Source organism: Myotis myotis, unplaced genomic scaffold (genome assembly GCF_014108235.1).
Source record: "Myotis myotis isolate mMyoMyo1 unplaced genomic scaffold, mMyoMyo1.p scaffold_m19_p_11, whole genome shotgun sequence".
Classification (NCBI taxonomy): domain Eukaryota; kingdom Metazoa; phylum Chordata; class Mammalia; order Chiroptera; family Vespertilionidae; genus Myotis; species Myotis myotis.
The window spans coordinates 70,560,755-70,579,660 of NW_023416315.1; positions in this window are offsets into that span (position 1 = coordinate 70,560,755).

Here is an 18,906-nt window from a genome sequence, read left to right on the forward strand (position 1 = left end):
GGCCTGAAGCCTGGGTCAGAGGCGTCAGGCTTGGGCGGGGGGTGGAGCACGTGATCAGAGGGAGATGGGGGTCCCCTGCCCAGGCATGATTCCTGGGCCAGAGGCCTCAGGCCTGGGCGGGGGCCAGAGCCAGTGATCGGGGGGAGATGGGGGTCCCCTGTCCAAGCCTGACACCTCTGGCGGAGGCGTCAGGCCTGGGCAAGGGGCCGATCAGGCAATCGGAGGGTAATGGGGGTCGACGCCTCTGGCCAAGGCATCAGGGCTGGGCAAGGGGCAGAGCCAGCAATCGGAGGGGTCTGGGGGTCCCCTGCCCAGGCCTGACGCCTGGGCCAGAGGCATCAGGCCTGGGCAAGGGGCCGATCCTGCAACTGGAAGGTGATGGGGGTCAATGCCTGAGGGCTCTCAGTATGTGAGAGGGGGCAGGCTGGGCTGAGGGACACTCCCCCCCCCCACCCAGTGCACGAATTTCGTGCACCAGGCCCCTAGTATATATATAAAATTGATCACCACAGTAAGTTTAGTTTAGCTGTGGGCAAACTATGGCCTGCGGGCCGGATCCGGCCCGTTTGAAATGAATAAAACTAAAAAAAAAAAAAGACCATACCCTTTTATGTAATGGTGTTTACTTTGAATTTATATTAGTTCACACAAACACTCCATCCATGCTTTTGTTCCGGCCCTCCGGTCCAGTTTAAGAACCCATTGTGGCCCTGGAGTCAAAAAGTTTGCCCACCCCTGGCTAGTTACTGTTCATCACCATACATTGTTATAATTTTTTCTTGTGATAAGAACTTTTAAGATCTACTCTCTAGCATCTTTTAAATATGAAATACACTATTATTAAGTATAGTCATCCTGCTTTTACATTACCAAAGTTATAAGGGTGCAATTTGAGAAAACAAGTCTTATACATCACAGTGACAGAAATAAAATTGGATATATGTTGCTAGAACAAAAATGCTCTAACAAATAACTCTTCTTCTTATCATGGGATAGAGTGTGCTGATTTTATCTTAGGTTTAAATGTCATACCTACTGATCAAAGCTCAATTGAAAATTGAGAGAAAAAAAATTAGATACTTTGCAAATTGTTGACATATGTGAGCTTTTGTTTTTCTCTATATGTATGCTGTTCAAAATATTTCATCATTCGCTCAAGAGTATATGTATAAAAAAGAGAATATACCCTAGCCAGTTTGACTCAGGGTATATAGCCTTGGACAGTGGGCTGATGGGATCCCCAACCTGGACCCTGGTCAGGGCTCATGCAGTAGGCAACCAAAACGATGTGTTTCTCTCACATCTATGTTTCTGTCTGTCTTTCCCTCTCTCTTCCACTCTCTCTAAAATCAATGGAAAAATATTCTTCGGTCAGGATTAAAAAATATAACATCAAAAAAATAATAAAAATAAAAAAAGAGAAAGAACTCATGGACAGGGACAACAGTGATAGTAGTGGGAAGGGGTGGGTAGAGGTGGAGGAGAGTATAAAGGGGATAAATGGTGATGGAAAAATAAAATAAAGAAAAAATATAAGCACAAAAGTCTTCATTAGAACAAAAATACAAACCTTCTTATATTATTTTTTCAAAAGATCAAAATATAAATCTCATCACTGAAAAAGCATAGTACATATAATAATACACAATATTATACAATATGTTGATAGAGTCAAGACAAAACTCATTAAGTAATAGCAATAAATGTAAAGAAAAGTATTGATACAAAATGACTTTCAATTTGCCCTACAATATAAAACTCATATATCTGTTATATATTAGATATACATGGAAAATAAAGTAACTCAGAAAGGCTAAATACAAAGAATAAAACAACAAAAAATAGGCAAATAGGAACTACAAGTTCCTATATATCTAAATAGATATAGATATAATATCTAAGTAGAGTTCAAGACCACAAGCATTAATGATGTCAAAGAAAAACACAATGACTTTTATAAAATTAAAACTACAGGTATTTCATGAAGACTAGAGGAAAATCACTAATAATAGGACACTTGATTCAGTTCTTTCAGTAGAAAATAAATCAAACAAACCTAGCTGGTTTGGCTCAGTGGATAGAGTGTTGGCCTACGGCCTGAAGGGTCCCAGGTTCAAACGTGGTCAAGGGTACATGCTTGGGTTGTGGCTCCATCCCCAATAGGGGGTTTGCAGGAGGCAGCCAATCAATGATTCTTTCTCATAGATGTTTCTATCTCTCTCTCCTTCTCTCTTCCTCTCTAAAATCAATAAAAATATATTTAAAAAAGAAAATAGATCAAATAGATAAAAATAAACAAAGAAAATAGAACAACTAAAATCAATCTATAGTATAGATAATTTATATTTTACAGATTTACTTTGGATACATAAATATTTAAAACAATTGATTTATGAAAAATAAGTTTTATACTTAGACATATTTGCTAAAGGTTTAGACAAGATTGTATATATTTTTAATTTAAAGTTGAATGACTTTTTTCTTAAAACTGTTACATTGCTATTCTACATTGACTTGTTCAATTGCATATTCTTCAGAAACTTGGTTTTTTATTCTCTGGAAAAGGAAAGGAAGTTATTTTTTATTATAAAACAACTAAACAAAACATTTACATGACAATAACAGCATAAGTAAAGTCAAAGGATAACTGACAAATTAGGTGAAAATATTAAGACATATATTACAAAAATATTAATGTCCAAAGTATACAAAAACTCTAAAAGTGAGGGATAAAGGACAAAAGATATAATAGAAAAGAATATATTTTTAACTTTCTTGCACTCTTCTAATTATCTTAGCTTCACATTTTTGGTGGGGAAAGAACGATTACTGGTGAAACTTTTTGGCAACAAAAGACCATGTTTCAGGACCATTTAATGATGAGACTTTCTTTTCTCCATTATTTGGTTTTGACTTCTTTGTCAAAAATTAGTTGCCCATATATATGTGCATTTATTTCAGGGCTCTGAGTTATTTTCAATTCGACTATGTGTTTGGGTTTCTGCCAATACCATGCTGTTTTAATCATCCTTGCTTTACAATACAATCTGAAGTCCGAAAGCATGATACCTCGTTTCATTTTTTCCCCTCAGGATTGCTTTGACTGCTTGGGCTCTTTTGTGATTTCATACCAATATGAGAAATTTTTGTTCTATTTCTTTAAAAAATGTCATTGGGATTTTATAGGGGTTGCAATAAATCTGTACATTGCGTGATATGGAATTTTAATAAATGGTACTGGGAAAACTAGAAAGCCACATGCAAAGGAATGAAACTATATTTCTTTTTTCCCCATATTAAAAAAAAAAAAGACAAAATGGATCAAAGATAGATGTAAGACCTGAAACAATAAATTACATAGAAAAAAATATATAAGTAGAACACTATGGACCTAGGTTTTAAAGAAGGTTTTATGGATTTGACCCCCATGGCAAGGGAATTAAGGCAAAAATAAATGAATGGGGACTATATCAAACTGAAAAGCTTCTGCACAGAAAAATAAACCATCAACAAAATGAAAAAGCAATCAACTGAATGGGAGAAGATATTTGCAAACAATAGCTTCGACAAGGGGTTAATATCTAAATCATATAAAGAACTCATACTACTCAACACCAAGCAAACAATCCAATTAAAATTTGGCAGAGGGCCTGAACAGACACTTTTCCAAAAAACACATACAAATAGTTAGCAAATACATGAAAAGATGCTCAACTTCACTAGCTATTAGAGAACTGCAAGTCAAAACTACAATGAGATACCACTTCACACCTGTTAGAATGACTACTATCAACAAGACAAGCAGTAACTAATGTTGTAGAAGCTATGGAGAAAAAGGAGCCCTCATTCAGTGCTGGTGGGAATATAAACTGGTACAGCCTCTATGGAAAACAGTATGGTGGTTCTTCAAAAAATTAGGAATAGAGTTATTATATGACCCAGCAACCCCTCTTCTGTGTATCTCTCAGAAATTTCTTTTAAATTTATCTTTATTGTTTAAAGTATTGTTTATTGAAGTATTATTCATGTTGGCCAAGACATGGAAACAACCAAAGTGTCCTGCAGTAGATGGCTGAATAACAAAGATATGGTACATATGCACAATGGAATATTATTCAGCCATAAGAAAGGATATAATACTGCCATTTGTGACAATATAGATGGACCTTGAGAATATCATGCTAAGCAAAAGGAAAAGTTAAGAATCATATGATCTCACTCATATGATATATAAAACTGAAACCAACAAATTAACAAACAAGAAAATAACAAAAACTCATAGACACAGACGATGGTATGGCAGTTACCAGAGGAAAAGGGGACCGAGGGGAGTAAAAGGTAAAGGGGATCAAATATACGGTGACAGAAGATGATTTGACTTTGAGTGTTTTGTTGGGCACATAATACACTATATAGATCATAGCAATGGGCACTTGAAACATATTTAATCTTATTAACCAATGTTACCCCCAATAAATTTAATAAAAAGAAAATAATTCACAGAAAAAAGAAAGACCATGTTTCAATTTTGAATCAAAAATGGAAAATGAATTTGGCAAAAGACTGAGTTTTTATAGAAAAAAGCCACATAATTATACCAACACTAAGTACAAATCATATTAGTTCAAGGAAAATAAGTCAGAGGTGCTTTTAGAAACAGCAGGCGAATAGATGAGTTGCTTGAGAAAACTCGAGTGTGATTTTAACATACAAAATCAAAGCAAGTGTGTGAGTGTGTGTGTGTTTGTTAAATGATCACATGTTACAGTGTTTATTGCTATGCATATCTTATAGTAGCTGGTGAGGCTGAATATAAGTTTATTAAGTTAAGAGAAAGGTGTTCTAATATACTTGTAACCAGACAACCAAGGGGTCCGGGTTGCCTGTCACTACTTCAGTCAATTGAGCAGAGACAGGGTTGAATCATATATGAGCGTTTATTCCAATAATGTGGGCAGGGTGGCGAGAGCAGTCAGTCACTCTGGGAATTCTGCTCTGACCCCCTCACCAGGTGGCTGATTATATACACAAGTGGGAGAAGATAGCTCCGTGCAGCTGTGAGCAGCAAGTGTAACAGGGAAAAGGGGAGGGGAGGGTCTGCAGTCTGGCCTTCAGGAGCTCAAAGTCCGATAACAAGGGGGCTAACCTTCTATAATGTTACAAAAAACTCAGCCTGTTCCTGGGACGGGAGAATGGTCAGCATCCCTGAGAAAAATTCCTGGGTGGAGTCAGGGTCCAGGCACAGCAACCAAATCAAAGTGTGTCCTGTCCTTGATCTGTTCTCAAAATGTATTTATTTTCTAAGTAATGGACCCATCGAGGCATCTTATATTTTTACAGCCTGTGTCATCCTCCAGTTTCCCAGGGTCTGTAAGAAAACTTCTTATCTGTAATTAGTAAGGTGAATAATTATTAGACAACTGTGGCTCTATTCTCATTACATGCCCTTCCCCACTATACCACTGAGTACAAGTAAACTTAAAGAAAAAAAAGTTTAAAATTTCCCGAGATAATAGAACCAATATGGGCTTATTGTTTGAAATGGAACATAGCCCATAAAAATTATGAAATTTTATTTTGCTTTTTGATTAAAACACAATTTTTATTCATAGTTTTTACTCTGCAGAGGATAAAATGTATTAAGAAGAGCAATTGATATTCTTTACTATTCCTGATTTATGTTTTCATTGTGGTAAGAACTCAACATGAGATACATTTTTAAACAAAATATCTTATTTTTTTAAGTGTACAATACAGTACTGTTAGCTGTAGGCACAATGTTATACAGTAGATATCTAGAATTTTCTAATTGTGCATATGTGAAACTTTATATTCTTGAACTTAATGGAGTAGAGGAAAAGTTTCTAGGAGATTCCACTACTCTGTGTATGAGTGCATATAAAGAAAAAGCAAAATTACTTCGGTATAATGTGGTATCCTGGGAAGAGCATTGAGATTGATTATTTCATTTCTGAGTTTGAGTCTAAATGTTGCTACTTAGAAAATGTATGATTTTAAAAATCTCTTTTTAGTCTTTAAAATAAGCATGTCAGTAACTGACTCGCAGAAATATGAGAAGAGGAAAAGTAAACGATTTGTATTGTTTTTAAGTCCGGGATATTGAAGATCTGTCTGTAAGTTACTGTGTTCTTGTTAGACCCATATCTGATACTTTATTGATGTGTAATATTCTTAGGGTATCCGGTCAGACAATTAAAATCAGGCATTAAATGATAGCCTTTTCTGGTATTGTAGCAATGTTGTTCCTTGAGAGAACAAGGAAGAATGCTACGAATATAGAGATTCAGACCAGTGGCATTGGTTTAAAATTAATACCTGTTTACCTGAACATTCAGAGATTGTACATGAGAGATATATATCGAGAAATATATCTAGGAGACCTATTTTTAGTCCCAGTTTTGTTACTCATTTACATCTCACTGGGCCTCGGTTTTCTTCAAATGTTAAATATCCAGAGGAGATATTTATTTATTTAAACTGGGCATGATAGTGACCATTGGAGGGTCAAGGAAAGCCAAGATGGTGATGCAAAATTAGACTTTGGGGTCCCTGCCTACCCCACTTCAGTCAGTACTGACTTTCTACTTTTATCTTCCCCAGTTTCACGAAAGATGAACTATCCTGAAACAGTTCAACAGATAAAAACCTAAAGATCCTTGTCGTGTAATATTCTATGATTAGAAAATTCTATATAAAGCTCTGGTGTGGAAAATTGAAAATCCACACATGAGTTTCACAAAGACAAATGTAATAATCGTATTACTTTCAGCCACAAGAAGATAAAACAGTTATCTCAATGACTTACTCTCTTGATATGTTGAGTGCATAAGCACACAGATTATATCATGCATATTTCTCCTCAAATGCTACATTTTTACATGGATGATGATGGGCATAGCTAAACAGAAAAGGACTGGAATATTCTGCAGGTAAGACAGTCAAGAGAGGTACATAGAAATGTTACAGAAAAACTGGAGAAGAACAAAGCAACGCTTAGAGAGATTTATTATTACACGCAGGCCCAAAGGAAAATGTCTCTCAAATTCTGGGTGAAATCACACAGGAAGTTTCCTGTATTTATACTATCTTACCCTCTCTGTCTCCCCAATATGGGATTTTTCCAGTTCCCATTGCAAGTTCTTAAAGGGCCCTATGTGCTGGGGCTTTGAGACCTGGATTAAAGGCTTGGCCTGATGCCAGCACTGATAACTTCATCTGGAGAAGGTTTAATGGACTCTCTGAAATAGGAGTAGTCTTATTTTCCTTATTATTTTAAGCCAGCAAGCATTTACAGAAGCCAGAAATAGCAGGGTTAAAATTTCAAACAGCAGTTTTTATATAAGACTAGAGGCCTAGTGCACAAATTTGTGCATGGGTGGGGTATGTCCAGCCCGCCCTGATTGAGGCCGATTGGGCTGGACTGGCCAGGGGGAGAGGCCATGGGTGGTTGGCAGGCCAGCCCTGCCCCCAATCAGGGTTAGGGTGGCCAATTGGGGGTGGAGCCGGCCTGGGCAAGGGGCTGGCCGCGGGAGGTTGGCCAGCTGGCTCTCTCCCTTCCCTCCCCCGCCCCCCCCACTGAACTCCCGGTTGAAGGGACAATTTGCATATTAGCTTTTTATTATATAGGATGGATGCATCAGAAACAGGTCAGGAAAAGAGGAGTGGGTAAGTGTTATGATGACTGCAGGAAAACCTGGGAGTCAGGCATTAGACGTTTAAGTCAACAGGATGCAGTCCTCTTTCAGACCCCCTCTAGCAGGGGACCCGCTGGAGGGGCTCTGAGGGGTAAAAAAGAGTGATGCTGCGGGGGAAGGTGGTAGAAGTGAAATATTTGTTGGTGAACATGCTTTCTACTTCACATCGCCATTCTTGGCCTGGGGCCTAATAAGTACGATTGTTAAAATAGCAACTGATATCTCAAGTGATTTCTTTTGGCAAAAATCACTTAAAAAGTAAAGCATTTGGGATGCACCACAGAAGTCATTAAAAATAGGTCTGAAGAACCTAAAATGACACTGATCTTCACAATGAAACATGAAGGAAAAACCAGATAAATTCTGAACTTTCCAACTTCTTCATGATTGTTTGAATTTAATTGTATTTTATGAATTTAAAGTAGACATAATGATTTCTATAGTACTCTATATGTACATTCTATAAATCTAAGAGTGGGAAAAAGACCCTACTAAAATTTTAGAATTTGTTTCTGTTCATTTTCCAATCAAGAAATAAGTATCTACTGCATGCCTATCACTGGATTAAAAGTAAAATGATAAACTAACATCCTATCTGCTCTCAAACAACACAGAATGTAAGGAATATAAAATGAGAATAAATATAATGTAATATGATAAATTCCACAATAAAAAAATAAAGTGTTTGTTAGCATAAATAGAAAATTCTTTTTCTGATTTTCCTCTGACATCACTTGCATTTTTATGGGTCACAAGACTTATACTTCAAATGTTCATTTTTAAATAGGGACAAGATATCAATTAGCCACTCAAAGTGAAAAAGCAACTGGGCCTAAATAAATGCCTTGCCAGTCACTGCTCTCAATAGCATAGTGTATTTTATATTAGGGGAAAAAAGCCACTTGATATTGTAAGATAACAGCATGTAGTTTGATAGGGAATGTATTGGTTGGCCAATATTTAAAGAATCATTGCATAATTTTATACTAAAATTCATTATTTAAGAATAATCACATTGAAAATAGATTAATTTCAGTGGTAATTAGAAATTATTTTAGCTACTAATGGATATTCCTTATTTGACTTTCTTTTCCTTTTTGTTTTTAATTCTCACCTAAGGATATGTTTTATTGATTTTACAGAGAAAGGGAGAGAGAGAGAAAGAGAAAGAGAGAGAGAGAGAGAGAGTAGAGATTAATGTGACAGAGAAACATCAATTATTTGCTTCCTGTACTCACCCAAAACCCTAATATGTGAGCCCAAAACCCTGATATGTGCCCTGACAAGGAACAGAACCAGAAACCTTTTGGTGGGTGGGTCAACATTCCAGTCAACTGAGCCACCTAGCCAGGGCGTTTCCTTTTTCTTTTTGAGCAGTAGATTGAAGTTTCATTAATGATTGTTCTTTTGTTTTAAGGTAAATAATCCTTCTTTTATAAAATTAGCATTTTATCAATAAAAATCTACTTTTAATATTTAAAAAGTTTTAACATTTCCAGAAAATTAATATACACAAGATTTCCACTCTAATTCTTTAACTCCTATGTCAGGATATCATTCCTCATGGCATAATTAGAAAAGCTTGCCAATTAGGAAAACTACTTCTGTTCTCTAGTGCGTTTCCGGAATATAGCAATAAAACTTACCATACAATTGGGGTGAGGTTTCCATCGAATGATAATGTGTTCCATCTGTGCTGATTATGACTGCCTGCTTATCCCAATTAGTGACAGAGAAATGGGGGCTTAATAGGAGATTGGTGATGCTCACAATGATGGGAATGAAAGAAAATATGGTGTGGTCACACCTTTCTTGGATATTCTGAAATTTGTATCCTGTAATGCTTTCCTGCCTTCCTTTTCCCGAGACAGGGCAATAACGTGCGCTCGCACACACACACACACACACACACACACACACACACACACACACACACACGGTGACTGTATTTGGTGATAGGTTGCATAAGGAGATAAAATAGGTTAAGTGAGGTTATAAAAGTGAGGCCTTAATCTAAAAGGGCTGGTGTGCTTATAAGAAAAGGAAGAGACACCTGATACATCTGTCTCTCTCTCCCTTTCCATCTCCCTAATTCTCTCCCCATCTTCTCCCCTACCCCCACGAACAGAAAAAAAGGTCAAGGAAGGGTACAGCAAGAAGATGGGCATCTACAGGCCAGGAAGAGCGGTCTCCCCAGAAACCCACCATGACAGCACCTGTATATTTAACGTCTAGCCTCTAGAACTGTGAGAAAATACATTTCTGTTGTTTAAGCCACCCAGCTTATGCTATAGGATTTTGTTAAGGCAGCTGAAACATATCTATATCTAGTTCTGTCATCTATTTACATGTCTGTCCCTACATAATGCAATTATACCTGTATTTTTTCCTTCCTTTTCAAATTAGGGAATGAGGTAACTATTCAGTTTAGTTCCTTAAATTGTGACTTATTTAGAGATGTTTGTAGGTCAATTATTAACTTGCTAGTTTCTCCATTTGTCATACAGGAAGAAAAGACTTAGCAACTTTTGGAATTCAAATTAGGACAACTTTCTTAAATGTTTTCACAATCCCATGGACTAATGTTATGAGAAATCAGAAAAGCTGTAACTATTCTCCAAGATATAAAAGTAACCCCTGCTTCTTTTATAGTGGTGTCTGCATAGGGTGCTGTTGTGTTTCAGATAGTATCTTAAATCTGATTATGAAATTGTCTTTTAAATAGCCCTCTGTTCATGCCAATAAAACATAGACCTACACAAAACTTTTCAGAACAGTAAATGAATTAAAGTGGATCTAGGCCAATATGCAAGTAGTAATTGCAAATACTTTTAGCAAAATCTGAAAGCAAGTAATTAATAAGTGCCCTAAGATATCTAAAATATCAGGATATCTGTCATTAGTTAGGCTTGTTCATACATGGTAATAATATCATAATAATTTTGCAAAGAGTATCAAGTCATCTCTGTCACTTGCATCATGTTCTGTAATCAGAATTTTAATTTAAGAAAATATATGTTAATTGTCACCTTGTCCATTGTGGCTCAGTTGGTTGGACATCATCCCATATACATACCGGTTTGATTCCCCATTAGGGCACATATCTGGGTTTCATGCCCAATCCCTGGTAAGGACCATACAGGAGGCACCTAATGGATGTTTTGCTCTCACATTGATGTTTCTATCTCCTTTCTCTCTAAGAAATATATATATATATATGTATATATATGTATATATATATATATATATATATATATATACACATATATATATTATGTATATTAATTGAAAAGTCATTAATGTCCTTAACTATATTTCTATAGAATCATAAAGGAGGCTATCCTGAGCTTACAGGGCAGCTACATTTGCCAATTTAGTTTTTTGTATATATGGCTTTAATATCTAGCAAACTAAATTAAAATACATTATAACTTAAGACACAATAACAAAATTATTTATAATCACATCACTGACAAGCTTTAAAAAACTGTTTTGGTGCTAACTTTATACAATTTTGTACAAACATTAGAAACTCAATTGTGATTTTCAATTATTTTACTTAACATTTTGTCATTACTAATTCTTCTTATAGTTATACCTATCCTATCTAATAAAGAGCTAATATGCTAATTAGACTGGACAGCGGAACGACCTTCTGGAACAACCAGTGGGTGGGGGCAGGGCCCCAGGGCCGTGAGGCAGCTGGGGCTGTGAGGGCCTACTCTTGCATGAATTTCGTGCATCGGGCCTCTAGTTAAAGTAATAATAACCATAATAAAATTAAAATAACTTTTAAAACCCCATTTTATCTCATATATAAAATAGGCATCACACTTTTTTTTTTTTAATCTAGCTCTCCTGTTTGGCCTTATCCTATTAAGGCCAAATTAGTTGATTCTTTGCTAATATCCTATAATCCTTTTACAAGTTTCTAAGATAGCATTTATCACCTTTTATCCATTATCCTATCTAATCATAGACAAACACAGTAATTGACCATACCTTCACTACACCTCCCATTGGCTAGTCAGTGTGATATGCAAATTAACCACCAACAAATATGTTGGCTAATTTGCATACTGCAGGAAGGGTGGGTCAGCGTAAGTCGCCATCCAGGCCCCCGTGTGCTGCCTAAGCCCTGCTGCCAGCTGGGAACCCCATGTGCAGCCCTGGGCAGCGGGGCTTGACGGTGCGATCAGCCCGAGGAAACCCTATTCTTGCACCCTAACCCCCTGATCGGCCCTGCCTTGTGAGCAACCAGGGGCGGTGCCCCAACCCCCCAATCTGCCCTGCCATGTGCACTATCCGGGGCGGCACCCCAACTTTCTGATTGGCCCTGCCCTTTGCGCAACACTGGGAGCGGGCCTGCCATCTGCCACCCGGGGAGCCGGCCTAAGCCAGCAGGTGGTTATCTCCCAAGGAGTCCCAGACTGTGAGAGGGCACAAGTGGGGCTGAGGGACCCCCCCACTGCCAGTGTACAAATTTTTGTGCACTGGGCCTCTAGTTTACTTATATTGCTATTTTTCTCATCAGAACTGTAGATTCTTGAAAGCAAAGAAACTAATTATTTGTTGTTGTATTCCTTTCTCATAACTCAGCACCTGGCACAAAGCAGCAAAGGATAATACTTTTTATGTATGAATGAAAACATCTATAAAAAGTAATAATGGCATCAATGGAGTATAAAGACTTTTTCCTCTCATTTTAGGTTTCAGTGAGTAAGAGCAATCAGGAAATAAGATATTAAAAGAACTCTATCATATATTTGTTCAGCAATAAAGCACTAAATTTTATTTTTTTTCTCTGTCTTATACTTGACATTGACTAATGGACATAGCGTGAGGCCTAGAGAGAAAATCCATGTCTTTGATAGCTACTGGCGATTCTGTATTTCTTCTAAGAACTAGATTTTATGATCTATAAGTCAAATCCCAATGAGAATAAATTTAAACCAAACCTAAAAACCATTTATTAGATCACAGGGAGGTAATTTAGTCCTATATTGTTTATCTGCTTTGAGAGAAATGCTCGTAATACCTAGAACTGATAGTGATATTGAAATACTAGAGGCCCGATGCACAAAATTCGTGCAAGGGGCTAGGCCCTTGAAGCTGCGGTGGCTTGCCTCGGCCCTCACAGCCCCAGCTTCATCCAGAAGGTCATCTGGAAGGACATCTGGGAGGTTGTTCGGCTGTCTGGCCTAATTATTATGCTTTTATTATTGTAGATATTTACATAATTTTTAGAGAAGGAATATTATTATGTATGAGTAAAGTCCTAAGTATGCTGTGCTAGATTTTAATGGGTACTGGGTTTTGAGAAACAAACCTAGAAGATGAAATAGAATAGACATTGAAATGTTTCTTTTCAGAGACCACATTCCAAAGTGCTGCTGTGTCCAAAATGGCTGAGAAAATGGAGAACTTTGTCACAAAGAGTACTGTAAACAAAACATCCTGTGTATTCACTGTCTTAAACCATGTACTTCTTCTGCTGGAATGCTGAATGCAGTGAAATTTGGCTGTTAAACATGAAACTAAAAATTTGAAACACTCCAGAGTAAAAGCAGTAGGAGAGAGAAGTCTTCTCTTTGTGGGAAGGAGAAAACAGTTTATGTAAATGTGGTGGGCATATCTCCCTGTAGCATACAGTACAAACTGGTGTAAACAACAATCATTTGTTAACACATACATCACCGTTCCAAAGAAACCATCAATTTTATTTCAATTGAAAATAATTTGAATTATAGACATGTTTATTGCATTTTCTTATTTTGTTTTGTGGAGTGGGTTTTTTAGAACAAGGAGGTGTTATTTTTCTCAGCTGATATATTGTGATTTAAAAAATATGCCAAAAAACTTATAATTCTTAACTGTAAAGAGACAACAATCCAGTTCTGACCACTAATATCTGTGAAAGGTGACAGAGTGTTGGACTAAATTTCATTAGTACAAGGACAGAAATATCTAACATACATATAATATATATAATATATATAATACATAATATATAATATATATTTTAATATATAATATATTTAATATATAATTATGTGTGTACATTATAATATATACACTAATAAAAGAGAAATATGTAAATTGACCATCACTTTGTGACACACACCAGTCAATCAGGAGTGAGTATGCAAATTAGCGGGACAAAGATGCGGTGGCCACGGAGCCAGCCAGAACAGGTGGGAGGCTCGGGTCACTCCCGGTGATAGAGGAAGCCAAGCTTCCTGCCCACCTGGGCCAGCTGCCAAAGGAGGGGCCTGTGGGCAGCAGCAACGGAGCAAACCATAGCGCAGGAGGCTTGGGTCACCCGGACCAGCTGCTGAGGAAGAGGCCTGCAAACAGCCCTCAGCCCCTCACCCAGGCTGGCCACGCCACCATAAGAGTGAGGGTCCCCTCTGGGGTGCATGGCCAGCCTGCAAACAGCCATCAGCCCCTCACTCAGGCTGGCCAGGCACCCCAGCAGGTACCTGCACCCTACAGGGGGTGTGGCCAGCCTGCAAATTTCCCTCACCCCTCTCCCCTATATGGACCCCCACCCCAGTAGGGGCATTGCCAGCCTGCAAACCACCACAGGCCCCTTGTCCAGGCCACCCGTCCCCCAAGGGAACCCCCACCCTGATCTGGGACACCCTTCAGGGAAAACCAGCCAGCCCCCACCTGTGCACCAGGTGTCTATCTATACTAATAAAAGAGTAATATGCTAATTAGACTGGGAGACCTTCCGGACATTCTTCTGGACAAAGCCATGATGGCGGGGCCAAGGTAGAGGCAGTTAGGGGCCAAGAGGGGAGGACAGTTGTAGGTGATCAGGCAGGCGGGGGGCCAGTTGGGGGCAAGCAAGCCATCAGTGGGGGGCAGTTGGGGCAAGCAGGCTGGCAGGGGGCCAGTTGGGGGTGATCAGGCTGGTGGGGGGGCAGTTGACAGTGAGCAGGCTGGCAGGCAGAGAGGTTAGGGGCAATCAGGCAGACAGGTATGTGAGTGGTTAAGAGCCAGCAGTCCCTGATTGTGAGAGGGATGTCCCACAGGGATCGGGCCTAAACTGGCAGTCGGACATCCCTCGAGGGGTCCCAGATTGGAAAGGGTGCAGACTGGACTGAGGGACACCCTCGCCCATGCACAAATTTTGTTCACCGGGCCACTAGTATAAATTAATGTTACATATATAATAACTTATATATGTAATCTATTATATATGTTTTAATTACCAAGCAGGGCTAAAATTTTTTAAAGTATTTTTGTGTTGTTTTTTTTTTTATAAATGAAGATAATTACAGGCATCACATGTGATAGAATACCCTCTACCCTACAAATAGAGGGTTCAATAAAAAACTCATATGCCAAAATTCTCTGTATATTAAAGCTACTTTTATGTATGAATATTAGAGATATTTTATCAAGAACTACACAAACCATCTAGCCTAAATGTTATAGATATGTTATTATTACTCATTCTGTGTGGCTATTATATGCAGCATAATATACTATTCAGTTTGGGAGACTCTACTCTGATGAATATTATAGTATATGATGAGAAATGTAAATACAAAGGTCATAATAAAAAGTCAGAAGTGGGTCACAAATGTGTCATAAAATTATAAAGTTATTTGATAGATAAAAGGGCTGAATGATTGCTTTCCTTACACATCCAGATGCTTTATGAAATGAGATTATATTTGATTTGAGTCTGATAGTGTGGAGAAAATGTGAATATGAGATGGAGCAGAATTTGAGAATCTAGATCTACAAGGTAGAAGAAATTACATGGAAAAAGTCTTCAAAGCAGGGATATGTTTGACGTGTATATGGATTAACTGATAGTTAATTTGGGAAGAAATATAGATATGCAAAAATAGTGGGAAATAAGATTTAAATATAATAAAATATTCAGGAAATTCTAAATAAGTTTTATCTCCATGAGAAAATGGAGAAGAGCAGGTTTTTGTACTCTCAAGCATAACTTAATCATAAATCTGTGAAACAAGTATAGTTTAGGTAAAAGTAGTGGGAGATATAATGTATTGGTCCATACTGCCTTCCAGAGAAATACTGTCTTCCAAAAAAAATGTTTACCTCAAGGAATGAAAGTTACAATTTTGCCATTTTGTATTGTAGAAAAGGAGAAAACATAATTTTGAAAAATTTAAGTGGGGATTTATATATAAGCATTTTCCACAGAAGAGTTACATATCTTAAGGAATCTTTTAGTGACCATTAGGAATCCTGAAATATTTGAGACTGGGAACTCATCCAAATCCTGGGTCAATAATGTACAAGCACCTGTATTATGCTGATGATATATGAAAATCCATAAGCACATTTGAATTATAGTTATTTCAGGGCAAAGCTTATTGCAAGGACAATATATTCTACTCCAGTCATAAGTAAAATATTGATATCGAATTTCTAACCCTGTTGCCTAATTGAGTAAGGGCTATTCCATTTCCAAGATTGTGTAATTTTTACATTTATGAATCCAAATGATAACTAGTCAATAGTTTTTAAAATCTGTCATATCAATTGAAATGCATGAAAACAAATGTTTTAATGAAATATGAAAAAATATTAAGCATTTATATACACATATATCTATGCATATGAGCTGAGCAAAAGATTTACAGTTGTGATTACATGAAACACAGAATTTATAAAGAACTCTGTGCCAAAGTGTGTTTGAGTATAATAAATAGACTATAAGAATGTGTAAATTATGTGTTTGAGTATAGCAAATAGACTATAAGAATGTGTAAATTATGTAAATTACACACTTATGATATTACTAGAGGCCCAGTGCACAACATTCGTGCACTGGAGCGGGGTGTCCCTCAGCCTGGCCTGCACTCTCTTGAAGTCCGGGACCCCTTGGGGGATGTCAACCTAAGCTGGCAGTCAAACATCCCCCAAGGGGTCCTTAGTGCTGCCGTGGAGGCAGGAGAGGCTCCTACCACCACTGCTGTGCTCTCCGGCCATAAGCAAAGCTTCTGGCTGAACGACACTCCCACTATGGGAGCGCACTGACCACTGGAGGGCAGCTCCTGCATTGAGTGCATCATAGCTAACGGTCATTCTGGTCGTTCCACCATATTGGTCTCTGGATATATATATATAGAGATATATATATATCTCTGGATATATATATATATATATATATATATATATATATAGAGAGAGAGAGAGAGAGAGAGAGAGAGAGAGAGAGAGACTAGAGGCCCAGTACACAAAATTCATGCATGGGGGTGGTCCCCTCAGCCCAGCCTACACCCTCTCCAATCTGGGACCCCTCAGGGGATGTCTGTCTCACAATTCTGGACTTCTGGCTCCTAATTGCTCACCTGTCTGCCTGTCTGGTCACCCCTAACTGTGCCCCCCCATCCTGATCGCCCCTCACTGCCTCTGTGTGTCGGCCTGGTCACCCCTAACTAGCCCCTGCTGCCGACCAGATTGCCTCCCACTGCCCCCTCCATGCCAGCCTGGTCATCTGGTCTAACTGCCCCACCTCCACTGGCCTGGTCATCCCTTACTGCCCCCCTGCCAGCCTGGTCACTCCACGCAGCCTGCTTGTTCAGGCATTTGGTCATCCCTCACTAATCCCCCTGCTGGCCTGGTTGTAGGCAGCCATCTTGTGAAGGTGTGAGGGTTAATTAGCATATTTCCTCTTTATTATATAGGATACCTAAGTGCACTGTGCCATTGTGACATTCTTTTGAATCAATAAAGCTATTGTAATAATCATAACCTGGTGTCTTTTTCCAGATGAGCAACTATAACCTATTTTTTCCTACTTGAATAAGCAACAGGTTTAGAGATTCTATATCATCCATTCAATATTCATATTTCACTTGTGACTTCAGTGGAATATTTTGTCCCTATTACATTATGTTTAGCTATTGCATGACCTTAGGCCACTCTTGACTGTGACAGTTTCTTAGATGACCTTGACAATTTTGAGTGTGAATTGCCAGGCATTTTGTGAAATATCTTTGCTTATTTATTCTCTGTTGTCCTTGTGTTTCCTTAAGAACTACAGAGCTGGAGATTTCCACTTCTTTCAGATATGGTCCTATTATCATGAAGTCCTGTTGATGTGGTCATAAAAGGTGGGTGACAGAAATTATTCTACAATCTTATGACTATACCTGAGTCTTTTATTAGATCACTACTACTGGGCTGTGACTTCAAAAGTGTTTCTGAGAAATGGTTACATATTCCTAGTCTATTTTGTTTCCCTTCTCTATCACTGTCACATCATCACCTATGTCATCAGATGTTCAACAATCTTACAATTTCTTTCTCATAATTTTACTAATGACCATGCTTTTATTTCACCAAGAAAATAGCAGCAGCAATATAAGAACCTAATTTCTCTGCCTCAAATGTATCAGTCTACCAGTATCTTTCCTACAAATCCTGCTTTTATTCTAGGTTCATTAGAAATATGGACCCTTGAGTTATAATGGGACCCTACCTTTCTAATCTATAAAATGGCATCTCCTGTAATTAGCTCTTTTACTCCATCATAATTTTTTCCTCTAATGTGAGCATTTCTGAAGACATACTAAATATTAATTCCTTGATGCAAAATTCAACCCTTTCTTTTTAGCTACTGCTCCTTTTATTTCATATCATAGCAAAACTACTCAGGCACCTTTTTCATGCTCACTGTCTTTACTTTGTAATGTTTTGACTTTTCTAGTGGCTTGCTGCTCAATTAACCATCAGTGATTTTAAGCATTATATTGTTCAGCTAATATTTAGTAACTGTGAAATCCAGTGCTAAGCACTATTCTAGGCACAAAAGTGCAGTCATTTTCGTGGCTGGTGGTTCAGTTGATTGGAGTGTCATCTCATACATCAAAAGGCTGTGGGTTTGATTCCTGGTCAGGACACATACCTAGGTTGAGGGTTCAATCCCTGGTCGGGGGGCATGAGGGAGGCAACCAATCAATGTGTCTCTCTCACATTCTCTCTGTCTCTCTCTTGCCACCTTTCTCTAAAGAAAATCGATTTTAAAAAGTGCAGTCATCAAGACAATGTCTGCGGCTTCATGGAAATTACATTTTAGAGTGGGGGAAAAGGTCATAGAATACAAATACCATTTGTAATCTCAGGCATTGATGGGTGTTATGAAGAAAAGTAGGAGTATAAGTGTGATGAAGAAGGCTTTTGTGAGCGTGTGGTC